Raw genomic sequence first — 26,849 nt, 5'->3', positions numbered from 1 at the left:
TTGATCTATCTTACACTAAAGGTTACTAAAACATGAGCATTATTGTGGAGCTTGTTAACTCCGGCATTGAGGGTTCGTGTAATCCTACGCAATGTGTTCATCATCCAACAAAAGTGTAGAGTATGCATTTATCTATTCTGTTATGTGATCAATGTTGAGAGTGTCCACTAGTGAAAGTGTAATCCCTAGGCCTTGTTCCTAAATATCTGCTATCGCTGCTTGTTTACTTGTTTCTTTGCGTTACTACTGCTGCGTTACTACTGCTACCATATTACACCATCAACTACACGTCGTTACTACTGCTCATATTTATTCATACCACCTGTATTTCACTATCTCTTCGCCGAACTAGTGCACCTATTAGGTGTGTTGGGGACACAAGAGACTTTTTGCTTTGTGGTTGCAGGGTTGCATGAGAGGGATATCTTTGACCTCTTCCTCCACGAGTTCGATAAACCTTGGGTGATCCACTTAAGGGAAAACTTGCTGTTGTTCTACAAACCTCTGCTCTTGGGGGCCCAACACTGTCTACAGGAAAGGAGGGGGAACGTAGACATCAAGCTGCCTTACATGATTGAGATTCATATGATGATACTTGTAATCTAGATGTCATTATGCTAGTCAAGTGGATTTTACTTATGTGATCTCCGGAGACTCCTTGTCCCACGTGTGTAAAGGTGACAGTGTGTGCACCATGTGTGTCTCTTAGGCTATATTTCACAGAGTACTTATTCACTGTTATGAATGGCATAGTGAAGTGCTTATTTATATCCCTTTATGATTGCAATGTGTTTTGTATCACAATTTATCTGTGTGCTACTCTAGTGATGTTATTAAAGTAGTTTATTCCTCCTCGCACGGTGTAATGGTGATAGTGTGTGCATCGTGTAGTACTTGGCGTAGGCTATGATTGTGATCTCTTGTAGATTATGAAGTTAACTATTGCTATGATGGTATTGATGTGATCTATGCCTCCTTTCGTAGTGTGAAGGTGACGAGTGTGCATGCTATGTTAGTACTTGGTTTGGTTATGTTGATCTGTCATGCACTCTAAGGTTATTTAAATATGAACATCGAATATTGTGGAGCTTGTTAACTCCGCATTGAGGGTTCGTGTAATCCTACACGTTAGTGGTGTTCATCATCCAACAAGAGAGTGTAGAGTCTAGCATCTATCTATTTATTCTGTTATGTGATCAATGTTGAGAGTGTCCACTAGTGAAAGTATGATCCCTAGGCCTTGTTCCTAAATATCTGCTACCGCTGCTTGTTTCTTGTTTTCTCGCATCTGTACTTCCTGCAGTATTACTACCATCAACCGCACGCTGGCAAGCACTTTTCTGGCGCTGTTACTACTGCTCATACTTATTCATACCACCTGTATTTCACTATCTCTTCGCCGAACTAGTGCACCTATTAGGTGTGTTGGGGACACAAGAGACTTCTTGCTTTGTGGTTGCAGGGTTGCATGAGAGGGATATCTTTGACCTCTTCCTCCCCGAGTTCGATAAACCTTGGTTGATCCACTTAAGGGAAACTTGCTGCTGTTCTACAAACCTCTGCTCTTGGAGGCCCAACACTGTCTACAAGAATAGAAGCACCTGTAGACATCAGGCACCTCCAAAACCGTCGGCTGACGAATTGGAGACGAGCTTGCAGCGAGCTGTCGAAGAATCTCCAACTCCTCCCTCTGAACAAGTCCTCCTCCTCGAGCCACTATGGACCAAGCCGTTCCTAGCGTATCTAACGAATCAGGAATTACCAGAAGATCCAAGACGAATCGTCAGACGATCAAAAGCCTTCACCATAGTAAATGGCGAACTTTACAAACGCAGCATTTCTGGTATTTTCCAAAGATGTATCGCCATTGACGATGGAAGAGCACTGTTGCGCGAGATACATGAAGGAACCTGCGGACATCACGCAGGAAGCAGGGCCCTCGTGGCGAAGGCCTTCAGGGCAGGATTTTACTGGCCAACAGCGGCATCGGATGCTCGGGACCTGGTCATGAAGTGCGACCCCTGCCAACGGTTTTCACCAAAACCGCACGCCCCTGCGACAGATTTGATGACGATACCGCTGGCGTGGCCCTTTGCTCAATGGGGACTCGACCAAGTTGGACCATTACCGAGGTCGTCACCTGGAGGACACACGTACTTACTGGTCGCAGTCGACAAGTTCACCAAGTGGATCGAGGCAGTACCTGTACGAAATCAAAAAGCTAAAACAGCAGTTCAATTCTTCAAAGGAATAACCTGTCGATTTGGTATGCCCCACAGTATCGTCACAGACAACGGAACCAACTTTGACTCCAAAGAGTTTCGGAAATTTTGCGACGACGGAGGAATCAAACTAAAGTTTGCATCAGTGGCCCATCCACAGACCAATGGCCAGGTGGAAAGGATCAACGGTCTCATAGGGGATGGCCTCAAGAAACGCCTCACGAGTGCGGCTGGAGCACGGGTCGAAGAGTTACCGTCCGTACTCCGGAGTTTGCGTACTACACCTAACAGGTCGACTCGGTACACCCCGTTCTTCTTGGTGCACAGAGCCGAGGCTGTCCTGCCAGCCGACGTTCAGTTCGAAGCACCTCGAGTGACAGCATACACGGAATCCTCTTCCAATATCGCGCTACAGGATGCTGTGGACCTCCTCGATGAAGCACGAGATATTTCCTTGGCAAGAACGACGGTATATCAGCAGGCGTTGAGAAATTATCACAGCCGACGAATACACAGTCGAGGCTTTAATGTCAGGGATATGGTACTTCGGCTGAAGCAAGAGAGACCCTTGAAACTTGAATCCCCATGGGAAGGACCATACATCGTCACGGAAGTAATACCAGGAGGAGCCTATCGGCTCAAAAACCCAGTTTCAGGGAAAGACGTTGAGAATCCATGGAACATCGCACATTTGCGACTGTTCTATACATAGGATACGATTGTTTTTAATTACTCGACAGCCCTTAAGGTTGCTTTTGCACTTTGAATAAAAGTTCTAATTAGGTTTTCTACCTTTTTTCCTTGCTCCAGGCCTCATCACCCAAACATACCGTATGGGGCCCTACCATTGGCTCTTACTCCCATCGGGAGCGCTGGCCTAAAAAATACGCTCACACAGTGTCATTAATTAAATACTCCCATCGGGAGCTAAGATTAATGATGCATACAAACAACTAATCCAAGCCTCGAAAAATACACGAGTGCTGCAGTCGATGGTTACATTATCACAAAATATGGCTCAAACCGGTGCACCGCGTGACGAAGCCAAGCGTCTAATTCCCTCGACTAAGTTGATGGGTCTCGCTCTTACAAAATTTACATATAGGCTTCGCAATAACATTGCATAATTCAACGAAGTCGTCGAGAGAGCAGGTTGAACTGATCACTCAGCCGCCCTCGACAATAAAATATCAATCAAACTAACATAGCGTACAACGTACGCAGTAAATTTATACAAAACAATCTTATGCAGGTATAAGGTTATTACATTCATGATCGGGCTCCCCAGTCCCAGTGGGCCTTTAGATCCTTCTCAACGCATGACTCCATCCGAGAAATAATGGTGTAAGCAGGACCTCTAGCAACATCGTAATATTGTACTAAACTCCTCTCAGTGTTTGCTACGGCTCCCAAGTCTAAAGATGGATGGCACGCCAATATCGAAGCAAAGGCAAGCTCAGCACCAGCCAGGAGTTCTTTCCGCACCAACTGTCGAATCCTTTTGGGAGACTTGAATCGGATGAACAAGGCAGATAAGGTTTCGGGTGCTTGGTCCAGAGGGAACAAGGTGTTCCAAACCATCGTGAGATGAGCGTGAAACTTATCAAAGTAATAATGCGCCTTCCCCACCCGGTACTTAAACTTCGCCATGACAACAGCCTTCGGACGATGCAGCCATAAATCATGCTTCGGGTGCACAACGTCAATCATCGCCTCGACCTCTTCATGGATCTTCTTGTTCTCCTCAGTTGCATCTGAAGCTACGACTGGAAAAGGAACGAATGTCAGTTAAAAGAACATTCAAGCTATGTCAGAAATCAGAAGATGGGCTAATACTTACAGCCCAAACTTTCGGTAGCAACATGAAGACCATCGAGAGCGTACTGTTCAATAGCAGTCGCTATCTCTCCCTTTTTCTTCACCAAGGCTGCCATCGCGCGAAGAGAAGTGATGTCTTTATTTAGACAAGACACTTGGTCACATAAGCGGCGAACAAGGCCTGATTCATCGTTACTCAAAGGGTTCGGAAAAAGCTCGGCACGGGAAGAAGATGAAGGAATCTGCACCACAGTCCCTAGTTCAGACAAGCATTAACATAAAAACTCCCATCGGGAGCGCTTGGCATATATGATACATTCAAAAGGATGTTCGAATTGGCAATAGAGCCGAATTAAAACTAGACTACGTCAAGTTACGGATGATCTTATTTACAACAAGTCAAACAACAGCTCAAGGGTTCGCCGATGATGAACCAGGGGCAGACTCAGGAATAGGCTTGGCTTGTGCTTCATCCACTAGCTTCAGAAGTTGGTTGGCACAAGTTATTGCCGATCTTTTGAAAGGCTCAAGATCGACTAAATGGTTGTCATCGTCGACAGGCAATGCCTTAGATAATTTCTCCAATTCTGACCCCATTCCATGGCCCATGAGCAACTGGAAAGTAAGAACCGCCCCAACTAAGCGGCTACGGCGTTTCAATACCTCCACAAGCTCGGAAGGATCAACAAGGAAAGCATCCGCCATCTCGTCGAGAGTCTTGTCCTGCTACATCTTCGGGAAGATCATCGAGTATAGCCTCGACAACGCTCCTTTTGTCTTTTGCAGAAGTCCAAGGACTTGGACATTAGACTCAGCGGCAAGCGATAAGGCATCGGCTGTAGAGTCCTCCCGAAGCTGATGACGTCGAGTGACAGTTATGTCGGCGGCCTCTGAAAGAAAGACAGATCAATAATCAATGAAGAAACACCAAGAAAGAAACGGTGTACCATGGATTTACCTAATAAATCCTTGATGGATTCGCGGAGGACGCCTTCCTTCTTGTCGACTGCAGCCGCCGCCGCACGCTGATGCCTACGGGAGCTTCTATTCTTGTAGACAGTGTTGGGCCTCCAAGAGTAGAGGTTTGTAGAACAGCAGCAAGTTTCCCTTAAGTGGATCACCCAAGGTTTATCGAACTCGGGGAGGAAGAGGTCAAAGATATCCCTCTCATGCAACCCTGCAACCACAAAGCAAGAAGTCTCTTGTGTCCCCAACACACCTAATAGGTGCACTAGTTCGGCGAAGAGATAGTGAAATACGAGGTGGTATGAATATATATGAGCAGTGAGCAACGGCACCGTAAAAGTGCTTTGCCCAGGTCAAGTAAACAAGCAGTAGTAACGCGATAGTAGTAACGCGATAGAAACAAGAAACAAGCAGCGATAGCGATATTTAGGAACAAGGCCTAGGGATTAGACTTTCACTAGTGGACACTCTCAACATTGATCACATAACGAGAATAGATAAATGCATACTCTACACTCTTGTTGGATGATGAACACATTGCGTAGGATTACACGAACCCTCAATGTCGGAGTTAACAAGCTCCAGAATTCAATGTTCATATTTGAATAACCTTAGAGTGCATGAAAGATCAATTCGACTAAACCAAGTACTAACATAGCATGCACACTGTCACCTTCATGCTATGTAGGAGGAATAATACACATCAATACTATCATAGCAATAGTTAACTTCATAATCTACAAGAGATCATAATCATAGCATAAACCAAGTACTAACACGGATGCACACACTGTCACCATTACACCGTGCATGAGGAATAAAACTACTTTAATAACATTGCTAGAGTAGCACATAGATAAATTGTGATACAAAATACATTGCAATCATAAAGGGATATAAATAAGCACTTCATTATGCCATTCATAACAGTGAATAAGTATTATGTGAAATATAGCCTAAGAGACCCACACGGTGCACACCATCGTCACCTTTACACAGGTGGGACAAGGAGTCTCCGGAGATCACATAAGTAAAACTCACTTGACTAGCATAATGACATCTAGATTACAAGCATCATCATATGAATCTCAATCATGTAAGGCAGCTCATGAGATTATTGTATTGAAGTACATAGGAGAGAGATTAACCACATAGCTACCGGTACAGCCCCGAGCCTCGATGGAGAACTACTCCGTCCTCATGGGAGACAGCAGCGTTGATGAAGATGGCGGTGGAGATGGCAGCGGTGTCGATGGAGAAGCCTTCCGGGGGCACTTCCCCGCTCCGGCAGGGTGCCGGAACAGAGACTCCTGTCCCCCAGATCTTGGCTTCGCGATGGCGGCGGCTCGGAAGGTTTTCCGTATCGTGGTTCTTCGCATCGGGGTTTTCGCGACGGAGGCTTTAAATATGCGGAAGGGCAGCCTCGGAGGGGGCTCGGGGCCACCACACCATAGGGCGGCGCGGCCCCCCTCCGGCCGCGCCGGGTGTGGTGTGGGGCCCCCAGGGGCTTCTCTCGCGCGGCTCTCGGGTGTTCTGGATGGTTCCGGGAAAAATAGGAACCCGGGTCTTGATTTCGTCCGATTCCGAGAATATTTCTTTACTAGGATTTACGGAACCAAAAAGCAGTAAAACGAGAACTGGCCCTTCGGCATCTCGTCAATAGGTTAGTTCCGGAAAACGCATAAATATGACATATAATGTGCATAAAACATGTAGATATCATCAATAATGTGGCATGGAACATAAGAAATTATCGATACGTCGGAGACGTATCAGCATCCCTAAGCTTAGTTCCTGCTCGTCCCGAGCGAGTAAACGATAAACAAAGATAATTTCTGGAGTGACATGCCATCATAGACTTGATCATATTGTAAACATATGTAATGAATGCAGCGATCAAAACAATGGTAATGACATGAGTAAACAAGTGAATCATAAAGCAAAGACTTTTCATGAATAGTACTTCAAGACAAGCATCAATAAGTCTTGCATAAGAGTTAACTCATAAAGCAATAAATCAAAGTAAAGGTATTGAAGCAACACAAAGGAAGATTAAGTTTCAGCGGTTGCTTTCAACTTATAACATGTATATCTCATGGATAATTGTCAACATAGAGTAATATAACAAGTGCAATATGCAAGTATGTAGGAATCAATGCATAGTTCACACAAGTGTTTGCTTCTTGAGGTGGAGAGAGATAGGTGAACTGACTCAACATAAAAGTAAAAAGAATGGTCCTTCAAAGAGGAAAGCATCGATTGCTATATTTGTGCTAGAGCTTTTATTTTGAAAACATGAAACAATTTTGTCAACGGTAGTAATAAAGCATATGAGTTATGTAAATCATATCTTACAAGTTGCAAGCCTCATGCATAGTATACTAATAGTGCCCGCACCTTGTCCTAATTAGCTTGGACTACCGGATCTTTGCAATGCACATGTTTTAACCAAGTGTCACAATGGGGTACCTCCATGCCGCCTGTACAAAGGTCTAAGGAGAAAGCTCGCATTTTGGATTTCTCGCTTTTGATTATTCTCAACTTAGACATCCATACCGGGACAACATGGACAACGTGATAATGGACTCCTCTTTAATGCATAAGCATGTGGCAACAATTATTATTCTCATATGAGATTGAGGATATGTGTCCAAAACTGAAACTTCCACCATGATTCATGGCTTTAGTTAGCGGCCCAATGTTCTTCTCTAACAATATGCATGCTCCAACCATTAAGGTGGTAGATCTCTCTTACTTCGGACAAGACGGACATGCATAGCAACTCACATGATATTCAACAAAGAATAGTTGATGGCGTCCCCGGAAGCATGGTTATCGCACAACAAGCAACTTAATAAGAGATAAAGTGCATAAGTACATATTCAATACCACAATAGTTTTTAAGCTATTTGTCCCATGAGCTATATATTGCAAAGGTGAATGATGGAATTTTAAAGGTAGCACTCAAGCAATTTACTTTGGAATGGCGGATAAATACCATGTAGTAGGTAGGTATGGTGGACACAAATGGCATAGTGGTTGGCTCAAGTATTTTGGATGCATGAGAAGTATTCCCTCTCGATACAAGGTTTAGGCTAGCAAGGTTATTTGAAACAAAAACAAGGATGAACGGTGCAGCAAAACTCACATAAAAGACATATTGTAAACATTATAAGACTCTACACCGTCTTCCTTGTTGTTCAAAACTCAATACTAGATATTATCTAGACTCTAGAGAAAACAAATATGCAAACCAAATTAGCAAGTTCTAAGTGTTTCTTCATTAATGGGTGCAAAGTATATGATGCAAGAGCTTAAACATGAGCACAACAATTGCCAAGTATCAAATTATCCAAGACATTTTAGAGTTACTACATGTAGCATTTTCCAATTCCAACCATATAACAATTTAACGAAGAAGAAACTTCGCCATGAATACTATGAGTAGAGCCTAAGGACATACTTGTCCATATGCTACAGCGGAGCGTGTCTCTCTCCCACAAAGTGAATGCTAGGATCCATTTTATTCAAACAAAACAAAAACAAAAACAAACCGACGCTCCAAGCAAAGTGCATAAGATGTGACGGAATAAAAATATAGTTTCAGGGGAGGAACCTCGATAATGTTGTCGATGAAGAAGGGGATGCCTTGGGCATCCCCAAGCTTAGACGCTTGAGTCTTCTTAGAATATGCAGGGGTGAACCACCGGGCATCCCCAAGCTTAGAGCTTTCACTCTCCTTGATCATATTGCATCATACTCCTCTCTTGATCCTTGAAAACTTCCTCCACACCAAACTCGAAACAACTCATTAGAGGGTTAGTGCACAATAAAAATTCACATGTTCAGAGGTGACACAATCATTCTTAACACTTCTGGACATTGCATAAGGCTACTGGACATCAATGGATCAAAGAAATTCATCCAACATAGCGAAAGAGGCAATGCGAAATAAAAAGGCAGAATCTGTCAAAACAGAACAGTCCGTAAAGATGGATTTTATTAGGCCACCAGACTTTCTCAAATGAAAATGCCTAAATTGAATGAAAGTTGCGTACATATCTGAGGATCATGCACGTAAATTGGCTTAATTTTCTGAGCTACCTACAGGGAGGTAGACCCAGATTCGTAACAGCAAAGAAATCTGGAACTGCGCAGTAATCCAAATCTAGTACTTACTTTACTATCAAAGACTTTACTTGGCACAACAAAACACAAAACTAAGATAAGGAGAGGTTGCTACAGTAGTAAACAACTTCCAAGACACAAATATAAAACAAAGTACTGTAGCAAAATAACACATGGGTTATCTCCCAAGAAGTTCTTTCTTTATAGCCATTAAGATGGGCTCAGCAGTTTTAATGATGCACTCGCAAGAAATAGTAGTTGAAGCAAAAGAGAGCATCAAAAGGCAAATTCAAAACACATTTAAGTCTAACATGCTTCCTATGCATAGGAATCTTGTAAATAAACAAGTTCCTGAAGAGCAAAGTAACAAGCATAGGAAGATAAAACAAGTGTAGCATCAAAAATTTCAGCACATAGAGAGGTGTTTTAGTAACATGAAAATTTCTACAACCATATTTTACTCTCTCATAATAACTTTCAGTAGCATCATGAGAAAACTCAACAATATAACTATCAAATGAAACATTCTTATCATGAGTCTCATGCATAAAATTATTACTCTCCACATAAGCATAATCAATTTTATTAGTAATAGTGGGAGCAAATTCAACAAAGTAGCTATCATTATTATTCTCATCATCAAATATAGGAGGCATATTGTAATCATAATCAAATTTACTCTCCATAGTAGGTGGCACCAAAAGACCACTATCATTATAATCATCATAAATATGAGGCAAAGTATCATCAAAGTAAATTTTCTCCTCAATGCTTGGGGGACTAAAAATATCATGCTCATCAAAACCAGCTTCCCCAAGCTTAGAATTTTCCATATCATTAGCAACAATGGTATTCAAAGTAATCATGCTAATATGTTCCATGGGTTTTTTAATTTTCGGATAAAACCATCCATGTCTTAAATCAGGAAATAGAATAAGAAGCTCATTGTTGTCCATTATGCCAAACTAGTGTAAACAAGAAACAAAAAGATGCAATTGCAGGATCTAAAGGAAATAGCTTCGAGCACAAACACAATGGCGCCAGAAAAGTATTGTTACCTGGAACCGGAGTATGAGTGCCTTTTACCTTTCCTCCTCGGCAACGGCGCCAGAAAAGTGCTTGATGTCTACGGGAGCTTCTATTCTTGTAGACAGTGTTGGGCCTCCAAGAGCAGAGGTTTGTAGAACAGCAGCAAGTTTCCCTTAAGTGGATCACCCAAGGTTTATCGAACTCAGGGAGGAAGAGGTCAAAGATATCCCTCTCATGCAACCCTGCAACCACAAAGCAAGAAGTCTCTTGTGTCCCCAACACACCTAATAGGTGCACTAGTTCGGCGAAGAGATAGTGAAATACAGGTGGTATGAATATATATGAGCGAGTAGCAACGGCACCGAAAAGTGCTTTGCCCGAGTCGATAAACAAGCAGTAGTAACGCAGTAGTAGTAACGCAGTAAAATAGTAAACAAGCAGCGATAGCAGTATTTAGGAACAAGGCCTAGGGATTAGACTTTCACTAGTGGACACTCTCAACATTGATCACATAACAGAATAGATAAATGCATACTCTACACTCTTGTTGGATGATGAACACATTGCGTAGGATTACACGAACCCTCAATGTCGGAGTTAACAAGCTCCACAATTCAATGTTCATATTTGAATAACCTTAGAGTGCATGAAAGATCAATTCGACTAAACCAAGTACTAACATAGCATGCACACTGTCACCTTCATGCTATGTAGGAGGAATAATACACATCAATACTATCATAGCAATAGTTAACTTCATAATCTACAAGAGATCATAATCATAGCATAAACCAAGTACTAACACGGATGCACACACTGTCACCATTACACCGTGCGGGAGGAATAAAACTACTTTAATAACATTGCTAGAGTAGCACATAGATAAATTGTGATACAAAATACATTGCAATCATAAAGGGATATAAATAAGCACTTCATTATGCCATTCATAACGAGTGAATAAGTATTCTGTGAAATATAGCCTAAGAGACCCACACGGTGCACACACTGTCACCTTTACACACGTGGGACAAGGAGTCTCCGGAGATCACATAAGTAAAACTCACTTGACTAGCATAATGACATCTAGATTACAAGCATCATCATATGAATCTCAATCATGTAAGGCAGCTCATGAGATTATTGTATTGAAGTACATAGGAGAGAGATTAACCACATAGCTACCGGTACAGCCCCGAGCCTCGATGGAGAACTACTCCCTCCTCATGGGAGACGAGCAGCGTTGATGAAGATGGTGGTGGAGATGGCAGCGGTGTCGATGGAGAAGCCTTCCGGGGCACTTCCCCGCTCCGGCAGGGTGCCGGAACAGAGACTCCTGTCCCCGGATCTTGGCTTCGCGATGGCGGCGGCTCCGGAAGGTTTTCCGTATCGTGGTTCTTCGCATCGGGGTTTTCGCGACGGAGGCTTTAAATAGGCGGAAGGGCAGCCTCGGAGGGGGCACGGGGCCACCACACCATAGGGCGGCGCGGCCCCCCTCCGGCCGCGCCGGGTGTGGTGTGGGGCCCCAGTGGCTTCTCTCGGCGGCTCTCGGGTGTTCGGATGGTTCCGGGAAAAATAGGAACCCGGGTCTTGATTTCGTCCGATTCGAGAATATTTCTTTACTAGGATTTCGGAACCAAAAACAGCAGAAAACGAGAAGCGGCCCTTCGGCATCTCGTCAATAGGTTAGTTCCGGAAAACGCATAAATATGACATATAATGTGCATAAAACATGTAGATATCATCAATAATGTGGCATGGAACATAAGAAATTATCGATACGTCGGAGACGTATCACACGCCTGGCATCTTGGTCATCCTCCATTTGCTGCTTTAGCTTCTTCAACTCCTCCTTCAGCAAGGCGTTCTCATTCTTGGCGTCGGTAGCAAGCCTGTTGGCTTCAAGCACCTGGTCAGCCGAAGATCTGATAGTCTTGCGAAGTTGGGAGTATTCAGCCCCAAGTCGGGTGAATTGTTCAGCGAAATCCGCTACAGCATCGACTGTAGCGTAAATCGGCTGCAGCAAGAAAAATCAAGAGGACTCAGTCGACAGAAACTCGACAAATCAGGGCAGATTAAATACTTACATGATCACGACCAGCCGACAGAGAGGGAGCATCGCCAGGAGGATGACTTTCGATACTGGAATCTTCTCTACACCTGTTCGCGAGGGAGGTGTCGACTTGGCGGGAGAGGGATTCGGTTCCTTAGCCGATGCCACTCTCCCAGAGGTTAACTTGGCCCTCTTCGCGAGAGGAACTTCGTCATCATCATCAGAGCTACTTAAGTGCAGTGCACGGTTAGCGTACAAAATGATAGGAAATAAATCAGGAAAAGAGTATAAATGCTCACAGGTCCAGATCATCTTCTCCTGCGAAGAAACTTGTTGAACTCCTCTTAGTAGGGGGAGGCGAAGTAGTTCCATCGGCATCATTATCTCCTCCGCTAGGACTTGATTCAGCCGTTGTAATGAAATCGTCGTGTATCTGCTTACGACGCCTGCTCCTGAGGAAGGCATCATCCTCGGCGGCTTCTTCCTCTTGGACATCGTTGTCCTCGAGGGCATTCTGAGCGTCCTCGGTCCCCTCAGAATCATCATCGTCATCCTCTAGTACCACACCGCTTTCGGGTGTAGGAGGATAGCATTGAGCAACGGCGGGGGCCTGTCAAAGAAAAGAAATTTGTGGGACACAATGGAAAAAGGAGTAACAACAGCATGCAAAGAGCGGCAGAGATTACCTCGGTCGGGAGATGGTCAAAATCATAAGGAGGACAAGCCGATGTCAAGATGATGTTATCCTTCATACTAAGGCACGTCAAGCGGCGAACCTCGTCCCGAAGCTCATCTGCCGACAGGTCGGCAGAGCTGATCCTCGACTTGTCGGTCTTGCCGGTGTAAAGCCATAGCTGGTGGGGTCGAGTCATCAGCGGCTGCATTCGACGTTGTAGGAACACTGAAACTACTTCAGTGCCACACATCGTCAAGCCTCCCGTGTTCTTCAGGACGACGACCCGCTCAAATAGTCTGTCGGCTATCGCCCTCTCTTCGGGAGAAAGGGCGTTTCGCCAGGACTTTTTCTGGTGAGCCACCAAGACATCATCGAAGTGAGGGAGATTTGAGCGCCGCCCGGGCACTATGGGATCACATAGGTAAAACCACTTGTTGCTCCAGCCCTGGACGGACTCCTTCATTGGATAGTCGAAGTAGTCGACCTCCTTCCTAACAACAAATCCAACGCCACCGACGACGGGGGGGCCATTGCTGTCATTGTGGCGCTTCACGTAGAAGATCTTCCTCCAAAGACCCCAGTGAGGGTCAATGCCGAGGAAGGCCTCGCAAAGAGTGATGAAGATAGAGAGATGGAGGATGGAGTTTGGGGTCAGCTGCCAGAGCTGGATCCTGTAAAAGAAAAGAAGGGAGCGAAGGAACTCGTGGGCCGGAAGAGAAAGACCACGGAACAAAAAGGCAACGAACATGACAGTGAAACCCTTCTGGGGCTTTGGGCGAGAAACCGCACCTGAAAGACGAATATCATCCTCAGATGCGGAGATGAAGCCAAGGGCGCGCAGCTTGTTGATGTCGCGGTTGGAAATGGCGGAGGCACTCCAATCACGGCTAACCTTGGCCGCGTCCGAAGTGCTGGCACCCTTCTTCTTGCCCATGGCGACTGAAGCTCTTGAGGGAAGAACAGAGGAAGCACAAAAGGACGGGCGAAGAAGATGAGCAGTAGGGGGCGTGAAAGAAAAAGTGAGAAGGCCCCCTATTTATGTCGTAAAAATTGAGGCGAGATCGTGGCCATAACTCCACAAACGTCGCGGGAGGTGGAGCAGATCTGGCTGTACACGTGGCGCTTAATGAAGGAATGGAACCGGCGGCCCATTATTCCCACGTTTGCGCGAAAATCGAGGAGGTGCCTCGGTCGCTGCGCATGCCCTGGTCAAATCCTAGAAACTGCCCGCGCAGAACTAGGGTGGGCCCGTTAGGTCAAGTCTCGTCAACCAGGCCACAGCAGTGGCACGTCATCAATGACATCATGGATGTAGTCAAAAGCAGTCGAAGGAATGAAAAGGTATCGGATGGTCAACATGAGTCTATGCACGGATTGTAAGCATCCGCACCTAGACTCGGGGGCTACTCCCATCGGGAGCGCTGGACGCGCACCCGACAGAAAGAAGATCCGAAGGAAGAAGGCCTTGAAGTAAGAGATAATTGTTCGACTAGAGTCCGCACCTGGTTGCAAGCACCCGTGCCCAGACTCGGGGGCTACTCCCATCGGGAGCGCTGGATGCACACCCGATAGAAACTTTTTCGCACTCCAGGATCATGCCCGGGGACTTGATTTTGTGTAGGGTAACGTTGTTTTGCCATCGGCAGTTAACCAGCAAAAGTTGGGCATGTTACTCATTATCCCTTGCATGAGGAAAATATATCGGATGACCCACGAAGACTCGCGGAAAAACTTCGGCAGAGCAAAATGTTCGAGTGGTACAACTTGAGTCTACGCACGGATTGCAAGCATCCGTACCTAGACTCGGGGGCTACTCCCATCGGGAGCGCTGACGCGCAGCCGACAGAAGAAGATGATGCAGATTCAAGAAGAACAAGAACAATCAAGGAGAAGAACATTGGTGGAGGCATGCTTTAGTCTCTACCCGAACTACCTTCGGCTAGACACTCGGGGGCTACTGACGTGGGCATTACCCTTCGGGTAACCAATGTTGCCATATCCTGTATTTCCTAGTTGGAGGCCCATGAAGGCACTCGACGGCAAGGTGGGCCACTAGAACGGTGCAACGGAAGATTCCTTGAAGTACAAGACGCGGAAGGAGCCGAACAAGGAAAGTCTAGAGATAGATCTACTGTAAACCTAGTCGTACTCGATTAGACCTCTTGAGACCTGGCCTCCTATATAAAGGACAGGAGAGGGGCTGTCGAGGGACACAATCAATCTTAGCGATCTTAGCCAACAGAAGCTTAAAGCTAGGTCACCTTAGCGCTTAGCCATCTCGACGAGATCTCAGCCGAACTATTCGGCACCCCATTGTAACCCATTATCATCATAATCAAGAACGAGCAGGGCAGGACGTAAGGGTTTTACCTCATCGAGGCCCCGAACCTGGGTAAATCGCTCTCCCCGCTTGTCTGTGAACCGATGTCTCATGTCAGCTTGCAGGATTCCATCAACCCTAAGCCCCTATCGGAGGGCATTGCCGAAGAGCACCCTCGACAGGAGGATTGCACCGTCAGGGTGGAATGTTAAGCCGAGCGGTGTCCTCGCCAGCTTCATGGAGCTAGGATCTCTGGCCGAGCGGCGTCGTCCTCGCCAGCGTCGCGTCTGGTCAAGCGTCGTCCTCTTAGGACAGCGTCGCGTAGGAGCTTGATACGTTGCAAACGTATCTATAGTTTTTGATGCTCCATGCTTGTTTTACACCAATTTCTATATATTTTGTTTACACTTCGTGGCATTTTTATGCATTTTATTAAACTAACATATTGGAGTTCCCAGTTTTATGTTGTTTTTGTATTTCAGAAAAGTTGTACGGGAAATATTCTCGGAATTGGATGAAACAAAAGCTGAAGTTTCTATTTTATTGTAACAAAGACGGAGTCTAGAGGAGAAATGGAGCCGAGCTAGGAGGTGGCCACACCACCCCTAGACGCGGCCCAGCCCATGGCCGCGCCTAGGCATGGTGTGGGCCCCTCAGGGCCCACCGAACTCGCCCTTCCGCCTATAAATTCATCTGATCGGGAAAAACCTAACACCCGAGCCTCCATCCACGAAAGTTTCGTCGTGGCCACCATCGCTGACCCTAGCTCGGGAGGGTTCTGAAGCTCTTCCCGTCACCCTTCCGGAGAGGGAGATCATTACTGGAGGCCTCTACATCTCCATGCCCGCCTCCGAAGTGATGTGTGTGTAGTTCATCTCTAGACTACCGGTCTATAGCAGTAGCTAGATGATTGTCTTCTCCAATTTATGCTTCATGTTTAGATCTTGTGAGCTGGCTATCATGATCAAGATCATCTTTATGTAATGCTACATGTTGTGTTTGCTGGTATCTGATGAATATTGAATACTATGGTTGAGATTTATTATATACTTTTCATATGCTTATTTGTGATCTTGCGTGCTCTCTGTTGCTAGTAGATGCTCTGGCCAAGTATGTGCTTGTGACTCCAAGAGGTAGTATTTATGCTCGATAGTGGGTTCATACCTCTAGTAATCTGGAAGAGTGACAATAACTTCTAAGGTTGTAGATGTGCTATTGCTACTAGGGAGAAAACAACAATGCTTTATCCAAGGATAATTATATTGTTTACTTTACACACTTTACTTGATGCAATAATCTGTTGCTTGCAACTTAATATTGAAAGGGGTGCGGATGCTAACCGAAAGGTGTATTATTAGTCATAGATGCAGTTAGATTTCGGTCTATGTATCTTGTTGTAATGCCCAAATGAATCTCATAGTAATCATCTTGTCATGTATGGTCTTTATTCTGTCAATTGCCCAGCTGTAATTTTTTACCCAGCATGTTGTTTCTCTTTACTGAGAGACGCCTCTAGTGAACTGTGGACCCCAGTCATTTCTTTTACACTGCAAATACCTGTTCTCTTTATTGCCAACTCCCATGGCAACAACTCTTTTACTGTTCTCTTTATTTCACTGCAAATAAACATCTCTTTCCACACTATATGTTTAATCCTTTGTTTTCAGTAAAATCGGTGAGATTGACAACCTAACTGTAAGTTGGGGCAAAGTATTTTGGTTGTGTTGTGTGCAGGTTCCATGTTGTGGCTGACGCCGGTAGTGCGCCCTCCCAAAAGTCAGCTAGCATCACCCTCAGAAGTGATTTCTTTCTCCTATTGGTCGATTAAATCTTGGTTTCTTACTGAGGGAAAACTTGCTATTGTGCTCATCATACCTTCCTCTTGGGGTTGCCCAACGGTGTGCTTTGCACAACATCAAGCTCTTTTTCTGGCACCGTTGTCGGGGAGTAATCAAGACACTCCATCAAGCCCGTCAAGTGCCATCAAAGTCCTTTTCTGGCGCCGTTGCTCGGCGAAAGAGGATTTCTGCAAGGGGAGTCTCTCATCTCCAATCTCTTTACTTTGTTATTGTTTTGCTTAGTTTATTTTACTTTGTCTTGTTTGATTCTTTATATCAAAAACACACAAAAAATTGTTTCTTTTATAGTCGTTATTTTTGTTGCTCTGTTTAATCTAGCTAGAATGAGTATTCCTGAAGTTGAGGTTCGTTCTTTTAAGAAACAAGGGGGACAAAGTTTGAAAGATCCTTGGTATAGAATAAGTGATGCTCATCACAGATGTACTAAAAAAATTCCACCATGATCCTTCCTAGGAATTTTTATGTTGGTATATCTAGCTGGAATAGGTATGTTTTGGATACTCACACAGGGGGTAATTTTCTGGGTACTCCTGCTTTGAAAGCCTATAATTTAATTGAAAACTTAGTAGGAATAACACCTATTAATTTTGTTAAAACTGAGATCACTTTGGAAGATGTTGTAAAAAGACTTTGCTCTCTAGCGAAAAGTTTGCCAAATTTCCTTGATAATGCTAGCCAAATTAATTAATCAATAGAAAGTATCAATAAAATAATCACTCTCTTAGAGGCTAGCAATACTCATGATAATCAGAACCTTAGGATTGGTAAACTAGAGGAGTCTATGGAAATTTTAAATTCAACTTTTTCCTCTCTCGGGTTTAAGAAGAAGAAAGCTTTTGTAGAAAAAGAGCAAAAATTAATGTATGTTTCTAAAGTGCCTATACCAAAACCCCATAATATGTTTAAAATTGATAAAACCTTTAGTGCAACTAAGAGTGATTTACATCTTGAATCATCTCCAGGGGTATCTAAATTTCCTATTTTGACAAGTTGTGTTTTAGAGGAAGTGGTTGATCTTGATGCTTCTTCACTTGAAAATACTTGATTCGAGCTCTTTTTCCAGCGCCTAGCTGAAAGGCGTTAAAGAAAAAGCACTCTTGGGAGATAACACATGTTTTATTTCTGTAATTTTTATTTTGTTGAGTATTGGAAGTTGTTACCTCTGTGATAACCTATCCTTATCCTTTTTATTTCCTTTTTCTGCCAAGAATAGCCTCTAATAGGAAGAAAGTAAGATTTGGGGAAGTTGTTGTCTTGAAATAGATTTTGTGTTGTCACCAAAACAAATTGTATTCCCAGCCAGAACATCATATTGATCTGATAGTTTTTCAGCATATGCCCCAGGTTATTATCTAACTTTCGTTTGTTTTGCACTTTTCGATTTGAGCAATAGAAGATTTTCGAAAAAATCGATCTTTACCTGCTGTTATGTTTTGACAGATTTCTGCCATTATTTGCATTTGCCTCTTAATCTTTTTCTTTTTAAGTTCTTTTGAGAGAAAGAGCTTTTTGAAACAGTTTCTACAGTACCTAATGTTTTAATGGATGTTTGACTTATGTTAGAACTGAAGCAAAGTGGATTTATTATTTTGATTGCACTATTGCTGCTAATGAAAATTGTGTGAAGTTTTGTATGAAGGAAGTTTTGTATGAAGACAAGAATGATGTGATAAGATGAAGGATGGACAAAAGCTCAAGCTTGGGGATGACCATGTCACCCCAATAAATATCCAAGAAGTAAAGCGTCAAAGCTTGGGGATGCCCAAGGCATCCCCTTCTTCATCAACAAAGTATCGGGTCATCTTTCAAGACGCTATATTTTTATTGCTTCATATGCTATGTGTTGTTCTTGGAGCGTCTTTATTTTTATTTTTTGTTTTATTTTGGTTTGTTTGCTGTAGCATATGGTTGCATCCCAGCATATTTGTTTTGGAGAATGACACACTCCGTTTTCATTGCATAGAACACTCTAGTTTTCACTCTTATTATTCTGCGAGTGTTCTCTTTTGCTAGTACTGCGTCTAGCTCTAGTTTTTCACTCGTATTTTGTTCAGAGCTTGTTAGTTTTCTTTAGTTAGGTATGCTTAGCTCTATGGTCTTTATTGATTATTATCTATGAAATTTGTTTCAAATAAATTGATTGGTGTTGGAGACGAGTAAAATGTTTCATGCTTATAGTGGTACAAAAGGAAGCTTGTTTAGACTGTGGCTTATACTTTAGCATGTCATGTTAGATGTTATTTTAATTATATGCTTAGTAATTATTGTTGTAGCATGACTTGTCTCAAATAGCTGAGAGTGCTTATTGTGCCATTGAAGAATCATGTGTTGTTTCCATCATACAAAAGCATAATATTGTGGTATTCTCCTTTGATGCTTTATTGGGTTGAGTTGACACATGCTTAAATCATGTTATGACTACAAACCAGTCACCTAAATACTATATGATCATTTATTTTTGACTTGAAATATCACTTTATGCTTTGATTAATAATGTTTTGTCGCTGTGCATGATTATGGCCATTATTGCTCTCTTAGTTGGTTGCTCCCAGTCTTTTGCTAGCATTCGCCTGTACTGAGCATGAGCTCTACTCGTGCATCCAACTCCCAAAAACCAAAGTTTGCCAATTGTGTCCACCATACCTATTATCCAAAGTGAATTACTTGTGTGCTACCTTTAAACCTTCAAAAATTATTACATGTTTTGTGTTCCTGTTTTAGCTCATGAGGAAGTGTTGAATGATTTATCATCTCTTTCATGTTTATTTTGGCTTCACACCTTGACTAGCATGCATAATGTGCTAGTCCCTAATATTGCAAAAAGACCGGGCGCGGGTGCCCAGCCCACTAAAATATAAATTGAACGCATAATCAAAATCTCCTAACACTATGTACTTGAGAAATCATGAACTTAGCTTGTTCAAATAAAGGAGAAGAGGAACTTTATTGTTCTATCTATGGGATCTGCACTTGAAGCCATTAAACATGAAAGGGTAATAGATCATTTGATGCCATTCGTTGAGATAGACATACATACCTCTCAAAATATATTTTTAACACTTCTATTGTATTCAAAAGAAAAAAGCTCTAGCACATGAGTAATCTTGCTCCCCTCTGCGCAGGGCCTTTCTTTTACTTTTATGTTGAGTCTTCATCTTCTTACTTTATGCACCAATTAAGAGAGCATAGTTGTCATTCTGAGTATAATGTGCATAGTCCGAAAATTTATTATTGATTGATTCATGATTATGTTATTGCTTGTTCTCAAACTATTTGTATGTAGTCACCCTTCGAACTATGAAGGTGTCCTGTCATTCATGTTTTGCTACTCCAGAAAGGACAAGCTAAGTACCACTTTGTTATGTTTTCTCTATGCTCAAAAACAAACAGTTGCTTTCAGTGCGCTATTATTCATGATCTTTTGTTTGAGTTACTTCTCATGTTGTAACATAGTTGCTAAGGTCAATTGTTAGAATTATATCTATCATGCCTATGTTTAGAGTACTTTGATCCTAGCTCACAATGCTTTTACAATAACTTGATCAAGATTGTGTTGGCTTCATGTCACCTCAAAAATTAATTTTGTTATCACTTACCTACTCGAGGACGAGCATGAGTTAAGCTTGGAGATGCTGATACGTTCCAAACGTATCTATAATTTTTGAAGCTCCATGCTTGTTTTACACCAATTGCTATATGTTTTGTTTACACTTCGTGGCACTTCTATGCATTTTCTGGAACTAATCTATTGACAAGATGTCACAGTGCCAGTTCCCTATTTTCTGTTGTTTTTGTATTTCAGAAAAGTTGTACATGAAATATTATCGGAATTGGATAAAACAAAAGCCGAAGTTCCGATTTTACTGTAACGAAGACGGAGTCCATAGGAGAGATGAATCCCAACCAAGAGGTGTCCACACCACCCCCAGGCGCGGCCCAGCCCTTGGCCGCTCCTAGGTATGGTGTGGACCCCTCGGGCGCCCACCATCCTCGCCCTTCCGCCTATAAATTCATCTAATAGGGAAAAACCTAAACACCCGAGCCTCCATCCATGAAAAGTTCCGTCGCAGCCGCCATCACCGACCCTAGCTCGGGAGGATTCTGAAGCTCTTCCCCGCCCTGCCGGAGAGGGGGATCATTACCGGAGGCCTCTACATCGCCATGCGTTTCGGTATCTCTGGAATATGAGTGTGTGACTTGTTAGAATAGATCCTATTGATAATACATAGAAAGGGCCTGTTATCTCTATCAAGATGATTCCAAATTCATCAGATATTATTTATTCTAGTACCTGGAACACGAAATAGATAGAGCGGATCAAAAAAAATGGAACTATGAGTCATACTCACTATTAAGACCTCGCAACCAGACTGAAAAATTCAAGTAGTTCTTAAATAAAATAAAATAAATTCTTCCTTCCAATTTAGTTTGCCTAAAAGACAACTTTTTTCTCTTAATTTTGTCGAATCATTACACTGATTCACTAAATGATTATCAAGTGGTTCTTATTCGAATCTAAGTGGACTTATTCATGTCTTAGAGCGTGATGGCGGGTGCCTGGAGGTTAACCGTGACAAGTCAGAGTTATTCCTTGATGCAGATGGTTTTGTTAGTGTCATTCAAGATTGAGAATTGTGAAGTCTATTTTAGAATGTAGAAAATTCCGGAAACGTTTAAGGTCATTAAGGAAGCTTTTAGTCCAGGTTTCAGACATGGATGTCCGCATCTATGCATCTAGTGGGAAGTGCAGCACACTGGTACCAAGCAGTTAAACTTACTCCACTGTGTGTCGATTCGACCAGTTTCAAGAGTTGCGGTCAATAAAGTAGGGATCATCAAAACACTGAACCATCCGATGTAAAGACGGTTTTCAGTGCTAGTTATCCAGTTGCAGAAGCTCGTCAAAAAAGCCGTTCCTTCTTTTTGAAGACCAATCATTTACTTTATTTGGAGATAATGGAAGAAATGGCGAGCTAGAGTAAAAATTATAAGAATTGCAAATCTAAAATAAATAACTAAAGAATCACAATTTTTATTTAGTAAAAACCATCTACTGCCAACAAATAACTTCTTTCCTTCGTGGGGAATCAACGAAGGCAGCCGCTCCAGCAGCTTTAGTACTTAAGTTAACGCCCCAGCCCTTATCCCGCGATGAGAAGGTAGATGCGGTAAGCCAACTCCTATCCTTCTTGCGACTTTTTTGAAAAGTAAAAAGGGGTGGAGTAAACCTATTTTTATTTTCTTCGAAACTAGTGCCCTCTTTTTCCGCGTGTAGAAAAGGAAGAAATAAATCAATCAAATTACGAGAGGCCTCATAAATCGCTTCCTTAGGGGTAGAGGTGAGGTTGGAACAATAGTTTTCATAAAAAGAATGGTTCTTTTATGCAATTATGAATGGGCAAGCCTCTTGTGGATTCCTCCAACTCTATGAATGATTCTTTCTATCAATTGAAGAAGTAATTGGAACTATCTTTCTTTCTATCAATTGAAGAAGTAATTGGAAAATAAAACAGCAAGTACAAAAATGCAAAGCACTATTCTAATAAATACGTAGTTGTGCCGACAGAAGTAGAATGTGCACCAAGGGCAAAAAGACAAAGCGATTTCCTCTTGTTCGAGTGTTAAGCAAGCCTGTTACCTCTTGTTGTTCTAGGGTAGCAGGATCCACTCAAACACTACAGTGGAAATGTGTCCCCTAGTTCCTTATTTTCACTATGTCCATATGTACCAATTCACTCTTTGTTGATCTCCTACACATGATGGCTTTTCCTACCTCACAAGACAGAATACCAAACTTACTAAAAGGAGAAGAAGGCAGGGGTATTAAAAGTGAAACTTGGCTTGCGTCGCCTCCGAAGTGATGCGTGAGTAGTTTATCTCTGAACTACGGGTCCATAGCAGTAGCTAGATGGTTGTCTTCTCCAATTTAATCTTGTGAGCTGCCTATCATGATCAAGATCATCTTTAGGTTATGATACATGTTGTGTTTGCTGGGATCCGATGAATATTGAATACTATGGTTGAGATTGATTATATACTTGTCATATGTTATTTGTGATCTTGCATGCTCTCCGTTGCTAGTAGATGCTCCGGCCAAGTATGTGCTTGTGACTCCAAGAGGGAGTATTTATGCTCGATAGTGGGTTCATGTCTCTAGTAATCTGGAAGAGTGACAATAACTTCTAAGGTTGTAGATGTGTTGTTGCTACTAGGGAGAAAACAATAATGCTTTATCCAAGGATAATTCTATCATTTACTTTACACACTTTACTTAATGCAATAATCTGTTGCTTGAAACTTAATACTGAAAGGGGTGCGGATGCTAACCGGAAGGTGGATTATTAGTCATAGACGCAATTGGATTACGATCTATGTATCTTGTTGTAATGCCCAAATGAATCTCAAAGTAATCACCTTATCATGTATGGTATTTATTCTGTCAATTGTACAGCTGTAATTTGTTTACCTAGCATGTTATTTATTTTTATGGAGAGACACCTCTAGTGAATTGTGGACCCCGGTTCTTTCTTTTATACTACAAATCCATGTTCTCTTTATTGCCAACTCCCACGGCAACAACTCTTTTACTGTTCTCTTTATTTCACTTCAATCAAACATCTCTTTACACACTATATGTTTAATCCTTTGTTTTCAGCAAAACCGGTGAGATTCACAACCTCACTGTAAGTTGGGGCAAAATATTTTGGTTGTGTTGTGTGCATGTTCCACGTTATTGCTGACGCCGGTAGTGCGTCCTGCCAAAAGTCAGCTAGCAACACCTCAGAAGTGATTTCTTTCTCCTACTGGTGGATTAAACCTTGGTTTCTTACTGAGGGAAAACTTGCTACTGTGCTCATCATACCTTCCTCTTGGGGTTCCCCAACGGTGTGCTTTGCACAACATCAGAGCTCTAGCCGAGCGGCTTCGTCCTCGCCAGTGTCGGGTAGGAGCTCCAGCCGGGCGGCGTCCTCGCCAGCATTGCGTAGGAGCTCGTTGCTGACCGTATCTGCCCAGCTACACACTATGCATAGATTTCAGCTTGTGTTTAGAGAAAGAGAGGAGAGGAAGTCAACATGGATGCGATGACCGATTGGCATGTAGTTAGGACTGCAATTTTCTGGTATCTATGAATATTTGTAGTTCTTTGCAGATCGTTTGTAGGAGATAATGTTGCCTCAAGAATTGTTGAACTCTTTGGCGCACGGAACATCCGGATAACATAAAAATATTAAGCCGGTTCGGTTGCTACAGACGCTTTTATACTACTTCAGCGGCTCAGCTTTTCAAGGTCCCTTTATTAAGTAGTTCCTCGGGAAGAATTTCCACCACGACTCTCCATTCACGACCGATTCACATCAGAAAACCCTCGAACAGTCATGGCCGGCCATCTCCAAGGTATGGGTAATGATGTGGACTGGCGCGATCTCCCCAACGACCTCATCAAGAAGATCGGCGACATCATCTTGTCCACGAACGACCTCGGCTACTACACCTCTTTCCGTGCAGTATGCAGTTGTTGGCGCCGCGCCACACGAGCGCCCTAGTTTAAGCCTGTCCAGTGGATAATTTTTGAGCACTCCCTTTCTGACGTGGACAACGACGGTGACACATTCTTGAATCTGATCACTAGCCGCTGCCTGCGGAAGAAGATCTCCGATGCCATCCGCAGGTGACTCTTTGCCATATGCAAAAGTTTCACATATATATTTTCATTTGCATCCGCACGTGATGTGGGTATTACCCTTCGGGTACCCGATATTGCTATACCTGGTATAGATTATGAAGATGGACCAGCGCAAGGACCCGACAAGCTGGACCTACAAGGAATATCAACTTGGACTACAAGAAAGAAGACTCCAATACGAATTCTACTATGACTCTTGTAAACCCTAGCCTGTTTGATATATAAAGCCACGCAGGGGCACCCCTTAGGACATAGATTCAGAAACAGGAAAACATAGGCGTGATACACCTAGACATCGCAACCCGCGGATTAGAACTAGACTAGATACAACAACTTCACCTATGCTGGTCCCCTGTAAACATATATTCATATAGTGGATTGCTAGCAGGACGTAGCGATCCTCCACCGCGAGCTCGTGAACCTGGGTACATCGTGCCTTCTCTCGCTCTCGGAATCTCCATCGTCGCCTTTCGTCAACCCTAAGACCTCATGGTGGTTATTGATGAAGAACCACCTCGACAATTGGCGCCATCTGTGGGAAACGCGACGACTGAATTTTGTCATCCGGGTGATCCGTCGAATTCATCATCAACAACATACAGGTCGCATCTGGGCGAATCATCTGGTTCAACCTCACACAGCCTCATGATCCGAGCGGGATCAACATCTTCTTCGACGACAAGCAAAAATCACGGAAGAAATTCTAGTTGTACGTGCGTCGAGGCTCAACATCAACTTCGCCCTTGCGCGCGTGGCTAGATTGTCACAGTCCAATCCGTCATCTGGTCGCCTTCACTGCCGCGCGTCCTTGCAAAAGCCAGGCAAAGGCTGTACCCGAATAGTCCTAAAGCCGTCAAAACCACGCGCTTCCTGGAGTAGTACAAGCGTGCACCTGATGCTCTGTAATAATAGGCGCCTAGATGCCTCATGAAGACGGAGAAACGAGCTATGTCGCGTCCCGAAAAGAAAGAACTACTACTTTGTTCAAATCGGAACAGTCCCTGGACCTCCACGTGACCATGTATTTGAAGAAATTATCATCCACACTCCGTAAATATACATGCTTGATCACGTGCAGCTATGAATTGAGTCATGGCACACCGACCAAGTCCCGGAGAAAAAAAACACGAAGCAGCAGACATCAAATCAAGGGCCATACGGATAAATCCTGTGTGGTCGGCCACAACACAAGACGAAATACGGAAGGATAGCTCATGTCCTGACGTGAATAGAGATGGAATTGGAGGCTTCAATCTCCCCGATGAAAAAGATGGGCTCGGCTCCTCTACAGTTACATTATTACTGTACAGATGCTGTAGCACCTATAATCCACCGTCAAATCCAATCCTAAGGCTCTCATTCTTCTCCGTTAATTCTGTTACAAATGGAAAGAAACCTCAAGAACACTTGGTCACCACGATAATGGTCGTCACGCATCAGGCCCCGTGCCGACCGCAAGGCAACGGCGCAGCCGGAGATCGCGAGCTCAGCTCGCCTTGTAGAAGAGTTGCATAACAAAGCGTTATACGGCTAGTCGGCTACTGAGCAAAGCTTCGCCGCACCTGCAGGGTGCAAAAGTTAAGCAGCAAGTTTTCTCCTGCAAACTACATGATCCAGCTAACAATACCAGGGGGCTCGGTTTTTGGAAACTTCAGGTACAGACCAATCTGAGGTTAGAACATATAAGAGCATCTCCAGTCGCGTCCTCCAAACCGTCCCCCAAACCGCGCCGGATCGAGCGTTTGGGGGACGTGTTTTATTCGTGCCGCGTTTGGGGGACGTCGCTCCCCAGCCGCGTCCCCCAAACACCGCCCCCAATCAGAAATTCAAATAGATGCATTCAAAAGAGATCGTTCCCGCCGATTCGTCGCGATCAGAGTAGCGGCGATCGATCAAAGTACTGGACGCGCGATCATATTACAGACCGGTGGTGCATGCAAATTAGAAGAAGGGGAAGGGGTTGGGCGACGGCGTCGTATCCTGAGTCGACGCAGGCCCGTCGAGCACGATGACCTCGTCGCGATCTGCCTGTTGCTGTGCATGGTTCGTCTGCTCCGTCGCCGACGCAGAGGCCGACGCAGGTGTAGCAGTAGA

Source organism: Lolium rigidum, chromosome 4 (genome assembly GCF_022539505.1).
Source record: "Lolium rigidum isolate FL_2022 chromosome 4, APGP_CSIRO_Lrig_0.1, whole genome shotgun sequence".
NCBI lineage: Eukaryota > Viridiplantae > Streptophyta > Magnoliopsida > Poales > Poaceae > Lolium > Lolium rigidum.
Note: the sequence above shows the minus strand (reverse complement) of the source record.